The sequence below is a fragment of the Saccostrea echinata genome, unplaced genomic scaffold (assembly GCF_033153115.1).
Source record: "Saccostrea echinata isolate AGI-Se365-2 ecotype Australia unplaced genomic scaffold, CSIRO_AGI_Sech_v1 ptg000213l, whole genome shotgun sequence".
In the NCBI taxonomy this organism is placed as follows: domain Eukaryota; kingdom Metazoa; phylum Mollusca; class Bivalvia; order Ostreida; family Ostreidae; genus Saccostrea; species Saccostrea echinata.
Window position 1 is genome coordinate 43,750 of NW_026889962.1, and position 14,275 is coordinate 58,024.

A 14,275-nucleotide genomic window follows, 5' to 3' on the forward strand; every position below is an offset into this window, starting at 1 on the left:
AAATGAAGTTTTAATACTTTTAAATATTATTTAATGAAATTATTAATATGCAAGTAATAGATATAGAAGAAAACGCGAAATTCTAATGAATGCAGCTGACAATCACTACTTTCTAAAGATAAATTAATTCTAAATAAAATAATTATAAATTCTAAAGACAAAACAGAAGAAGAATGAATGGTAGTAAAATATCAAATCACATCAGGGGAACCGAACTTTATTAATGAAACTCTTAAGAAGTTCCTTATAAGTTGTAAATTTTATATCTGTGTATTCTACCTGGTTGCTTCGAGGAAAGGGGGGGGGGGGTCTTGAACATAAACATGTAAATTAGCATTACTTTGTAGAAAGAATTAAGGCTTATAATTTTAAAAACGTCAAGAAGAGTTGCTTGTGATATGAAAGTCAAGGTCATTTTATAAAGAATGCAAAACATAAAAGCGAAAAAGAGAAAAAGGGGGGGGGGGTGTAAAGATGGCAATGTCTTCTACAGTTGACAAAAATAGGGGCGAATAAAATGCACACACATATCATATACTACCGTTTTTATTTAATATAAACTCGTTTCCATGGCAACGGCAAGGTTTTTCTGGCCTATCCCAATCACCCAGTAGGTTTTAACTCTACACCAGTTCCTACGTAAATGAGCACTGAGCAGTCCTCGCAAACTATATATACGGGGGAAAAATCAATATTCTGTAGTGTTTAAGAAACGTTGGTCCTACGTTTTCGGAAATTCTAAGATATTTAAAGATATTTAATTCCTTCTTAATCCTATCAGGAAACTGGTAATACGTAAAATCTTCAAAGAGGGGCCTTTACATACCCTATGAATATTACAGAAAAAAGAAGTTAGAAAGACGAAGAAATAGAAAAAATCGACTTTTTAATCCAATTTCTGTGACGACCGGAAGTAATGACGACGGAAAGAATATTCATGGTGACATCTACAAGTCATTATCTATGATATCTGACAAAGTTAACTTTCATATCTTAAGCTGTTCTGGAGAAATGGAGCGGACATAGTCCTTTACCAAATTTCGTCTATACAATAATATTAAGAATATAACAGAATGCGGTGTAAGGTTCACGTCAAAACATGGTTGACGCAAAACAATTCCTGAATTTTCCCCTTCAATTCGAGCATTTCTGCATTGGACAGGGCTGATGGTTGTTTATGAGATGAAAAACTATGTGTAAGCTTTCTTAGTTTAGCGGAATCATGAACATTTTCGGCGTGATGAATAATTTGTTTACAGTAGTGATGAGGCTTTCGCGCACCTGCAGGAGCGGATCCAAGGATTTACAAATGAATAAAATTTAATAGAAATGAAGTTTTAATACTTTTAAATATTATTTAATGAAATTATTAATATGCAAGTAATAGATATAGAAGAAAACGCGAAATTCTAATGAATGCAGCTGACAATCACTACTTTCTAAAGATAAATTAATTCTAAATAAAATAATTATAAATTCTAAAGACAAAACAGAAGAAGAATGAATGGTAGTAAAATATCAAATCACATCAGGGGAACCGAACTTTATTAATGAAACTCTTAAGAAGTTCCTTATAAGTTGTAAATTTTATATCTGTGTATTCTACCTGGTTGCTTCGAGGAAAGGGGGGGGGGGGTCTTGAACATAAACATGTAAATTAGCATTACTTTGTAGAAAGAATTAAGGCTTATAATTTTAAAAACGTCAAGAAGAGTTGCTTGTGATATGAAAGTCAAGGTCATTTTATAAAGAATGCAAAACATAAAAGCGAAAAAGAGAAAAAGGGGGGGGGGGTGTAAAGATGGCAATGTCTTCTACAGTTGACAAAAATAGGGGCGAATAAAATGCACACACATATCATATACTACCGTTTTTATTTAATATAAACTCGTTTCCATGGCAACGGCAAGGTTTTTCTGGCCTATCCCAATCACCCAGTAGGTTTTAACTCTACACCAGTTCCTACGTAAATGAGCACTGAGCAGTCCTCGCAAACTATATATACGGGGGAAAAATCAATATTCTGTAGTGTTTAAGAAACGTTGGTCCTACGTTTTCGGAAATTCTAAGATATTTAAAGATATTTAATTCCTTCTTAATCCTATCAGGAAACTGGTAATACGTAAAATCTTCAAAGAGGGGCCTTTACATACCCTATGAATATTACAGAAAAAAGAAGTTAGAAAGACGAAGAAATAGAAAAAATCGACTTTTTAATCCAATTTCTGTGACGACCGGAAGTAATGACGACGGAAAGAATATTCATGGTGACATCTACAAGTCATTATCTATGATATCTGACAAAGTTAACTTTCATATCTTAAGCTGTTCTGGAGAAATGGAGCGGACATAGTCCTTTACCAAATTTCGTCTATACAATAATATTAAGAATATAACAGAATGCGGTGTAAGGTTCACGTCAAAACATGGTTGACGCAAAACAATTCCTGAATTTTCCCCTTCAATTCGAGCATTTCTGCATTGGACAGGGCTGATGGTTGTTTATGAGATGAAAAACTATGTGTAAGCTTTCTTAGTTTAGCGGAATCATGAACATTTTCGGCGTGATGAATAATTTGTTTACAGTAGTGATGAGGCTTTCGCGCACCTGCAGGAGCGGATCCAAGGATTTACAAATGAATAAAATTTAATAGAAATGAAGTTTTAATACTTTTAAATATTATTTAATGAAATTATTAATATGCAAGTAATAGATATAGAAGAAAACGCGAAATTCTAATGAATGCAGCTGACAATCACTACTTTCTAAAGATAAATTAATTCTAAATAAAATAATTATAAATTCTAAAGACAAAACAGAAGAAGAATGAATGGTAGTAAAATATCAAATCACATCAGGGGAACCGAACTTTATTAATGAAACTCTTAAGAAGTTCCTTATAAGTTGTAAATTTTATATCTGTGTATTCTACCTGGTTGCTTCGAGGAAAGGGGGGGGGGGGTCTTGAACATAAACATGTAAATTAGCATTACTTTGTAGAAAGAATTAAGGCTTATAATTTTAAAAACGTCAAGAAGAGTTGCTTGTGATATGAAAGTCAAGGTCATTTTATAAAGAATGCAAAACATAAAAGCGAAAAAGAGAAAAAGGGGGGGGGGGTGTAAAGATGGCAATGTCTTCTACAGTTGACAAAAATAGGGGCGAATAAAATGCACACACATATCATATACTACCGTTTTTATTTAATATAAACTCGTTTCCATGGCAACGGCAAGGTTTTTCTGGCCTATCCCAATCACCCAGTAGGTTTTAACTCTACACCAGTTCCTACGTAAATGAGCACTGAGCAGTCCTCGCAAACTATATATACGGGGGAAAAATCAATATTCTGTAGTGTTTAAGAAACGTTGGTCCTACGTTTTCGGAAATTCTAAGATATTTAAAGATATTTAATTCCTTCTTAATCCTATCAGGAAACTGGTAATACGTAAAATCTTCAAAGAGGGGCCTTTACATACCCTATGAATATTACAGAAAAAAGAAGTTAGAAAGACGAAGAAATAGAAAAAATCGACTTTTTAATCCAATTTCTGTGACGACCGGAAGTAATGACGACGGAAAGAATATTCATGGTGACATCTACAAGTCATTATCTATGATATCTGACAAAGTTAACTTTCATATCTTAAGCTGTTCTGGAGAAATGGAGCGGACATAGTCCTTTACCAAATTTCGTCTATACAATAATATTAAGAATACTAGATACTTATTGCCTAGGCAATAACAGGTCTTCCGTTTTCTTGATTCTTTTGTCAACTGTTCTGAAAAAAAAGCAGAAAATGCAAAAAAAAAAAAAAAAAAAGTTCTCCCAGCATGGATCGAACTCAAAACCTTCGGGTTATAAGACCTGTGCGCTAACCACTAGACCACGTATTCCGATGAAGATGGAGGTAGTAAATTAATTGTTTAAGAATAAATAGGAATAAAAGCACGTGTTCTTTTGTTTGTTATGGAATGTAGTGATCAGTATTGAATAGATTGAGAAACACGATTGGTGTATAATGCAAATGCAGATTGTCGGCTTAAAAAATTATTTGAGTTGGTCTATATTTGGAATGCATTGAATTAATCATTCAGAGCCTATGATGCATTAGAACTGCAGTGTCGAGACTTTGTTTACAAATATATGAAAATGTCGGATCGGGTTCGGATGTGACTGAATATCCTGAAATAATAGGTAAGCATCTCTGTGTGGATTGAATTAAATGTAAGTAGCATGAATAAAAATTTCAGATATGCATTTTAGAAAGAAAAATGTACCAATGAGAGAGTGAAAATTTATTTGCTGGGAAAAAATCGCTGTTTTCGACATTCATTCGATTAATATTAATTCTAAATAAAATTGAAATAAATTCCACATACTAGAGAAAGCAAGAATGCTTGGTGTTAAAATATCATATCATATCAAGAGAATCGAGTGCTATTCATAACAACTGAAGAAATAAGCGAGAAAAGCTTTAATTAATTTTTATGTTCATCAGCACCTAAATTTCAGATACGAAAAAAAGATGTAGTGTTTGCCGTTAACATTCATAATTTCTATATACTTCAGAGATTCACTGTCAAATTTTCAGGAAACTTTCTTTCAGGTATCTTCTGCAAAACCCCGAAATTTTATGTCGATCCGAGGTGTTGTATGAGTTCTAGAGAAATATTCTAGGCTGATATTAATCTGATTTTTTTTTTTTTGATTTTTTTGGGGAAGGGGAGGGGAGAAAGAGGAGTAAATTTATTATTGATTCTGACCTTTTGGTCAAAAGTCAAGGTCATCGAAGTTCAAGGTCAAGATCAAAGGTTAAGATCAAAGGTCAAGGTCATGAGAAAATCCCGGAAATAAATTTACTTTCTATGTTTTTTTTTTACTTCATCAAGACTGAAATTACTCCAAACAAATAAAATGTTCATTCTACACCTAAATTATTCACAACTGATCATCCCTAAAAGTTTCCATGAAAAACTACTCATGTTTGAAACAACGTCCGGTTTTTAGGCCGGCACTCCCAGTGAAAATGATTTGCATGGTTTTAGTCTATCTAACATCTGCATTAGCCAAACATTTCTGTAAAAAGAAAACAAAACTTGGAAAATTCACTTTTTTTGCATCGCTTCCGGTCACGACGGAAACTGACGGCAACGTACGATTTTCACATGATGTAGAAAAACTGGTGACTGACTATCAGTCCTGAAAGTTTTAGACTTCAGTCGTTTACTGGTGCTGAGCAATTAGGTGAATAAAATCTCAATTTGAGGGCAGGAAAATACGCAACCGGAAGTGAATTATACTAAGATGTTTGACGTCAATTTAGACATCTGCAGTCTCAATAACATATATAAAAATCATTTAAAGAACTCTATCTATAAGCGATATGTATGGGAAAATCCAAAAACCCTATGATGTAGTTTTTCTCTTATAACCGGAAGTTGTTGTTTTTTGTTTCGGGTGGAACCAACACATATCAAAACTGTGAAAAAGATACAATTATATGATGCAAGTCTTATTCCAAAAGAGAATAGTTGAAATTTTCGATTTCTTTGATCACTTCCTGTGACGACCGGAAGTGACGATTGACGCTCTTAACCCAAATGATTTTGTCTACTCCTCAAGGTCTATTACTCATAAAAGTTTGGTGTCAAAATCTCTTACCGTTTCTGAGGTCTCACTCCGAAAATTTCTCATTTTACGGACACCTAAACGCGCGACCGGAAGTGAATTTTACAAAGATTTTTGACGTTACTCTAGACATTTGCAGTCCTAATAACATAAGTAAAAATCAGTTCAAATACGTCATCTATAAAAAATATTTATGGGAAAGAAAAATACCCAAATTATGTAGTTTTTCTCTTATAACCGGAAGTTGTCGTTTTTGTTTCCGGTGGGACTGACATATTTCAAAACTACAAATGAAATGCAATAACGTGATGCAAAAAAAGATTCAAAAAAGAAAAGTTGAAATTTTCGATTTCTATTATCACTTCCTGTGACAACCGGAAGTGACGGCTGACGCTCTTATCCCAAATGGTTTTGCCTACTCCTCAAGATCTATTAACCATTAGAGTTTGGTGTCTTAATCTCTTACCGTTTTTGAGATATGACTGGGACAAAATATTTTTTAAAAAGACGGAAATCGGAGATATCTGACGACCGGAAGTGAATTTTGAAAAAATGAAAAAAACGCCTAGGGGTATTTTCATTCTCTATCATTCCTGAAAATTTCAAGAAAATCCGTCCAGCCATCTCTGAGAAATCGCTCCGACAAGAAAAGGGGAAAAAAAAAATAATAATAAAAAGAAACAGTAGAATCACTATAAGGTCTTCCGTCTGAAACGGAAGACCTTAATAACAGAATGCGGTGTAAGGTTCACGTCAAAACATGGTTGACGCAAAACAATTCCTGAATTTTCCCCTTCAATTCGAGCATTTCTGCATTGGACAGGGCTGATGGTTGTTTATGAGATGAAAAACTATGTGTAAGCTTTCTTAGTTTAGCGGAATCATGAACATTTTCGGCGTGATGAATAATTTGTTTACAGTAGTGATGAGGCTTTCGCGCACCTGCAGGAGCGGATCCAAGGATTTACAAATGAATAAAATTTAATAGAAATGAAGTTTTAATACTTTTAAATATTATTTAATGAAATTATTAATATGCAAGTAATAGATATAGAAGAAAACGCGAAATTCTAATGAATGCAGCTGACAATCACTACTTTCTAAAGATAAATTAATTCTAAATAAAATAATTATAAATTCTAAAGACAAAACAGAAGAAGAATGAATGGTAGTAAAATATCAAATCACATCAGGGGAACCGAACTTTATTAATGAAACTCTTAAGAAGTTCCTTATAAGTTGTAAATTTTATATCTGTGTATTCTACCTGGTTGCTTCGAGGAAAGGGGGGGGGGGGGTCTTGAACATAAACATGTAAATTAGCATTACTTTGTAGAAAGAATTAAGGCTTATAATTTTAAAAACGTCAAGAAGAGTTGCTTGTGATATGAAAGTCAAGGTCATTTTATAAAGAATGCAAAACATAAAAGCGAAAAAGAGAAAAAGGGGGGGGGTGTAAAGATGGCAATGTCTTCTACAGTTGACAAAAATAGGGGCGAATAAAATGCACACACATATCATATACTACCGTTTTTATTTAATATAAACTCGTTTCCATGGCAACGGCAAGGTTTTTCTGGCCTATCCCAATCACCCAGTAGGTTTTAACTCTACACCAGTTCCTACGTAAATGAGCACTGAGCAGTCCTCGCAAACTATATATACGGGGGAAAAATCAATATTCTGTAGTGTTTAAGAAACGTTGGTCCTACGTTTTCGGAAATTCTAAGATATTTAAAGATATTTAATTCCTTCTTAATCCTATCAGGAAACTGGTAATACGTAAAATCTTCAAAGAGGGGCCTTTACATACCCTATGAATATTACAGAAAAAAGAAGTTAGAAAGACGAAGAAATAGAAAAAATCGACTTTTTAATCCAATTTCTGTGACGACCGGAAGTAATGACGACGGAAAGAATATTCATGGTGACATCTACAAGTCATTATCTATGATATCTGACAAAGTTAACTTTCATATCTTAAGCTGTTCTGGAGAAATGGAGCGGACATAGTCCTTTACCAAATTTCGTCTATACAATAATATTAAGAATACTAGATACTTATTGCCTAGGCAATAACAGGTCTTCCGTTTTCTTGATTCTTTTGTCAACTGTTCTGAAAAAAAAGCAGAAAATGCAAAAAAAAAAAAAAAAAAAGTTCTCCCAGCATGGATCGAACTCAAAACCTTCGGGTTATAAGACCTGTGCGCTAACCACTAGACCACGTATTCCGATGAAGATGGAGGTAGTAAATTAATTGTTTAAGAATAAATAGGAATAAAAGCACGTGTTCTTTTGTTTGTTATGGAATGTAGTGATCAGTATTGAATAGATTGAGAAACACGATTGGTGTATAATGCAAATGCAGATTGTCGGCTTAAAAAATTATTTGAGTTGGTCTATATTTGGAATGCATTGAATTAATCATTCAGAGCCTATGATGCATTAGAACTGCAGTGTCGAGACTTTGTTTACAAATATATGAAAATGTCGGATCGGGTTCGGATGTGACTGAATATCCTGAAATAATAGGTAAGCATCTCTGTGTGGATTGAATTAAATGTAAGTAGCATGAATAAAAATTTCAGATATGCATTTTAGAAAGAAAAATGTACCAATGAGAGAGTGAAAATTTATTTGCTGGGAAAAAATCGCTGTTTTCGACATTCATTCGATTAATATTAATTCTAAATAAAATTGAAATAAATTCCACATACTAGAGAAAGCAAGAATGCTTGGTGTTAAAATATCATATCATATCAAGAGAATCGAGTGCTATTCATAACAACTGAAGAAATAAGCGAGAAAAGCTTTAATTAATTTTTATGTTCATCAGCACCTAAATTTCAGATACGAAAAAAAGATGTAGTGTTTGCCGTTAACATTCATAATTTCTATATACTTCAGAGATTCACTGTCAAATTTTCAGGAAACTTTCTTTCAGGTATCTTCTGCAAAACCCCGAAATTTTATGTCGATCCGAGGTGTTGTATGAGTTCTAGAGAAATATTCTAGGCTGATATTAATCTGATTTTTTTTTTTTTGATTTTTTTGGGGAAGGGGAGGGGAGAAAGAGGAGTAAATTTATTATTGATTCTGACCTTTTGGTCAAAAGTCAAGGTCATCGAAGTTCAAGGTCAAGATCAAAGGTTAAGATCAAAGGTCAAGGTCATGAGAAAATCCCGGAAATAAATTTACTTTCTATGTTTTTTTTTTACTTCATCAAGACTGAAATTACTCCAAACAAATAAAATGTTCATTCTACACCTAAATTATTCACAACTGATCATCCCTAAAAGTTTCCATGAAAAACTACTCATGTTTGAAACAACGTCCGGTTTTTAGGCCGGCACTCCCAGTGAAAATGATTTGCATGGTTTTAGTCTATCTAACATCTGCATTAGCCAAACATTTCTGTAAAAAGAAAACAAAACTTGGAAAATTCACTTTTTTTGCATCGCTTCCGGTCACGACGGAAACTGACGGCAACGTACGATTTTCACATGATGTAGAAAAACTGGTGACTGACTATCAGTCCTGAAAGTTTTAGACTTCAGTCGTTTACTGGTGCTGAGCAATTAGGTGAATAAAATCTCAATTTGAGGGCAGGAAAATACGCAACCGGAAGTGAATTATACTAAGATGTTTGACGTCAATTTAGACATCTGCAGTCTCAATAACATATATAAAAATCATTTAAAGAACTCTATCTATAAGCGATATGTATGGGAAAATCCAAAAACCCTATGATGTAGTTTTTCTCTTATAACCGGAAGTTGTTGTTTTTTGTTTCGGGTGGAACCAACACATATCAAAACTGTGAAAAAGATACAATTATATGATGCAAGTCTTATTCCAAAAGAGAATAGTTGAAATTTTCGATTTCTTTGATCACTTCCTGTGACGACCGGAAGTGACGATTGACGCTCTTAACCCAAATGATTTTGTCTACTCCTCAAGGTCTATTACTCATAAAAGTTTGGTGTCAAAATCTCTTACCGTTTCTGAGGTCTCACTCCGAAAATTTCTCATTTTACGGACACCTAAACGCGCGACCGGAAGTGAATTTTACAAAGATTTTTGACGTTACTCTAGACATTTGCAGTCCTAATAACATAAGTAAAAATCAGTTCAAATACGTCATCTATAAAAAATATTTATGGGAAAGAAAAATACCCAAATTATGTAGTTTTTCTCTTATAACCGGAAGTTGTCGTTTTTGTTTCCGGTGGGACTGACATATTTCAAAACTACAAATGAAATGCAATAACGTGATGCAAAAAAAGATTCAAAAAAGAAAAGTTGAAATTTTCGATTTCTATTATCACTTCCTGTGACAACCGGAAGTGACGGCTGACGCTCTTATCCCAAATGGTTTTGCCTACTCCTCAAGATCTATTAACCATTAGAGTTTGGTGTCTTAATCTCTTACCGTTTTTGAGATATGACTGGGACAAAATATTTTTTAAAAAGACGGAAATCGGAGATATCTGACGACCGGAAGTGAATTTTGAAAAAATGAAAAAAACGCCTAGGGGTATTTTCATTCTCTATCATTCCTGAAAATTTCAAGAAAATCCGTCCAGCCATCTCTGAGAAATCGCTCCGACAAGAAAAGGGGAAAAAAAAAATAATAATAAAAAGAAACAGTAGAATCACTATAAGGTCTTCCGTCTGAAACGGAAGACCTTAATAACAGAATGCGGTGTAAGGTTCACGTCAAAACATGGTTGACGCAAAACAATTCCTGAATTTTCCCCTTCAATTCGAGCATTTCTGCATTGGACAGGGCTGATGGTTGTTTATGAGATGAAAAACTATGTGTAAGCTTTCTTAGTTTAGCGGAATCATGAACATTTTCGGCGTGATGAATAATTTGTTTACAGTAGTGATGAGGCTTTCGCGCACCTGCAGGAGCGGATCCAAGGATTTACAAATGAATAAAATTTAATAGAAATGAAGTTTTAATACTTTTAAATATTATTTAATGAAATTATTAATATGCAAGTAATAGATATAGAAGAAAACGCGAAATTCTAATGAATGCAGCTGACAATCACTACTTTCTAAAGATAAATTAATTCTAAATAAAATAATTATAAATTCTAAAGACAAAACAGAAGAAGAATGAATGGTAGTAAAATATCAAATCACATCAGGGGAACCGAACTTTATTAATGAAACTCTTAAGAAGTTCCTTATAAGTTGTAAATTTTATATCTGTGTATTCTACCTGGTTGCTTCGAGGAAAGGGGGGGGGGGGGTCTTGAACATAAACATGTAAATTAGCATTACTTTGTAGAAAGAATTAAGGCTTATAATTTTAAAAACGTCAAGAAGAGTTGCTTGTGATATGAAAGTCAAGGTCATTTTATAAAGAATGCAAAACATAAAAGCGAAAAAGAGAAAAAGGGGGGGGGTGTAAAGATGGCAATGTCTTCTACAGTTGACAAAAATAGGGGCGAATAAAATGCACACACATATCATATACTACCGTTTTTATTTAATATAAACTCGTTTCCATGGCAACGGCAAGGTTTTTCTGGCCTATCCCAATCACCCAGTAGGTTTTAACTCTACACCAGTTCCTACGTAAATGAGCACTGAGCAGTCCTCGCAAACTATATATACGGGGGAAAAATCAATATTCTGTAGTGTTTAAGAAACGTTGGTCCTACGTTTTCGGAAATTCTAAGATATTTAAAGATATTTAATTCCTTCTTAATCCTATCAGGAAACTGGTAATACGTAAAATCTTCAAAGAGGGGCCTTTACATACCCTATGAATATTACAGAAAAAAGAAGTTAGAAAGACGAAGAAATAGAAAAAATCGACTTTTTAATCCAATTTCTGTGACGACCGGAAGTAATGACGACGGAAAGAATATTCATGGTGACATCTACAAGTCATTATCTATGATATCTGACAAAGTTAACTTTCATATCTTAAGCTGTTCTGGAGAAATGGAGCGGACATAGTCCTTTACCAAATTTCGTCTATACAATAATATTAAGAATACTAGATACTTATTGCCTAGGCAATAACAGGTCTTCCGTTTTCTTGATTCTTTTGTCAACTGTTCTGAAAAAAAAGCAGAAAATGCAAAAAAAAAAAAAAAAAAAGTTCTCCCAGCATGGATCGAACTCAAAACCTTCGGGTTATAAGACCTGTGCGCTAACCACTAGACCACGTATTCCGATGAAGATGGAGGTAGTAAATTAATTGTTTAAGAATAAATAGGAATAAAAGCACGTGTTCTTTTGTTTGTTATGGAATGTAGTGATCAGTATTGAATAGATTGAGAAACACGATTGGTGTATAATGCAAATGCAGATTGTCGGCTTAAAAAATTATTTGAGTTGGTCTATATTTGGAATGCATTGAATTAATCATTCAGAGCCTATGATGCATTAGAACTGCAGTGTCGAGACTTTGTTTACAAATATATGAAAATGTCGGATCGGGTTCGGATGTGACTGAATATCCTGAAATAATAGGTAAGCATCTCTGTGTGGATTGAATTAAATGTAAGTAGCATGAATAAAAATTTCAGATATGCATTTTAGAAAGAAAAATGTACCAATGAGAGAGTGAAAATTTATTTGCTGGGAAAAAATCGCTGTTTTCGACATTCATTCGATTAATATTAATTCTAAATAAAATTGAAATAAATTCCACATACTAGAGAAAGCAAGAATGCTTGGTGTTAAAATATCATATCATATCAAGAGAATCGAGTGCTATTCATAACAACTGAAGAAATAAGCGAGAAAAGCTTTAATTAATTTTTATGTTCATCAGCACCTAAATTTCAGATACGAAAAAAAGATGTAGTGTTTGCCGTTAACATTCATAATTTCTATATACTTCAGAGATTCACTGTCAAATTTTCAGGAAACTTTCTTTCAGGTATCTTCTGCAAAACCCCGAAATTTTATGTCGATCCGAGGTGTTGTATGAGTTCTAGAGAAATATTCTAGGCTGATATTAATCTGATTTTTTTTTTTTTGATTTTTTTGGGGAAGGGGAGGGGAGAAAGAGGAGTAAATTTATTATTGATTCTGACCTTTTGGTCAAAAGTCAAGGTCATCGAAGTTCAAGGTCAAGATCAAAGGTTAAGATCAAAGGTCAAGGTCATGAGAAAATCCCGGAAATAAATTTACTTTCTATGTTTTTTTTTTACTTCATCAAGACTGAAATTACTCCAAACAAATAAAATGTTCATTCTACACCTAAATTATTCACAACTGATCATCCCTAAAAGTTTCCATGAAAAACTACTCATGTTTGAAACAACGTCCGGTTTTTAGGCCGGCACTCCCAGTGAAAATGATTTGCATGGTTTTAGTCTATCTAACATCTGCATTAGCCAAACATTTCTGTAAAAAGAAAACAAAACTTGGAAAATTCACTTTTTTTGCATCGCTTCCGGTCACGACGGAAACTGACGGCAACGTACGATTTTCACATGATGTAGAAAAACTGGTGACTGACTATCAGTCCTGAAAGTTTTAGACTTCAGTCGTTTACTGGTGCTGAGCAATTAGGTGAATAAAATCTCAATTTGAGGGCAGGAAAATACGCAACCGGAAGTGAATTATACTAAGATGTTTGACGTCAATTTAGACATCTGCAGTCTCAATAACATATATAAAAATCATTTAAAGAACTCTATCTATAAGCGATATGTATGGGAAAATCCAAAAACCCTATGATGTAGTTTTTCTCTTATAACCGGAAGTTGTTGTTTTTTGTTTCGGGTGGAACCAACACATATCAAAACTGTGAAAAAGATACAATTATATGATGCAAGTCTTATTCCAAAAGAGAATAGTTGAAATTTTCGATTTCTTTGATCACTTCCTGTGACGACCGGAAGTGACGATTGACGCTCTTAACCCAAATGATTTTGTCTACTCCTCAAGGTCTATTACTCATAAAAGTTTGGTGTCAAAATCTCTTACCGTTTCTGAGGTCTCACTCCGAAAATTTCTCATTTTACGGACACCTAAACGCGCGACCGGAAGTGAATTTTACAAAGATTTTTGACGTTACTCTAGACATTTGCAGTCCTAATAACATAAGTAAAAATCAGTTCAAATACGTCATCTATAAAAAATATTTATGGGAAAGAAAAATACCCAAATTATGTAGTTTTTCTCTTATAACCGGAAGTTGTCGTTTTTGTTTCCGGTGGGACTGACATATTTCAAAACTACAAATGAAATGCAATAACGTGATGCAAAAAAAGATTCAAAAAAGAAAAGTTGAAATTTTCGATTTCTATTATCACTTCCTGTGACAACCGGAAGTGACGGCTGACGCTCTTATCCCAAATGGTTTTGCCTACTCCTCAAGATCTATTAACCATTAGAGTTTGGTGTCTTAATCTCTTACCGTTTTTGAGATATGACTGGGACAAAATATTTTTTAAAAAGACGGAAATCGGAGATATCTGACGACCGGAAGTGAATTTTGAAAAAATGAAAAAAACGCCTAGGGGTATTTTCATTCTCTATCATTCCTGAAAATTTCAAGAAAATCCGTCCAGCCATCTCTGAGAAATCGCTCCGACAAGAAAAGGGGAAAAAAAAAATAATAATAAAAAGAAACAGTAGAATCACTATAAGGTCTTCCGTCT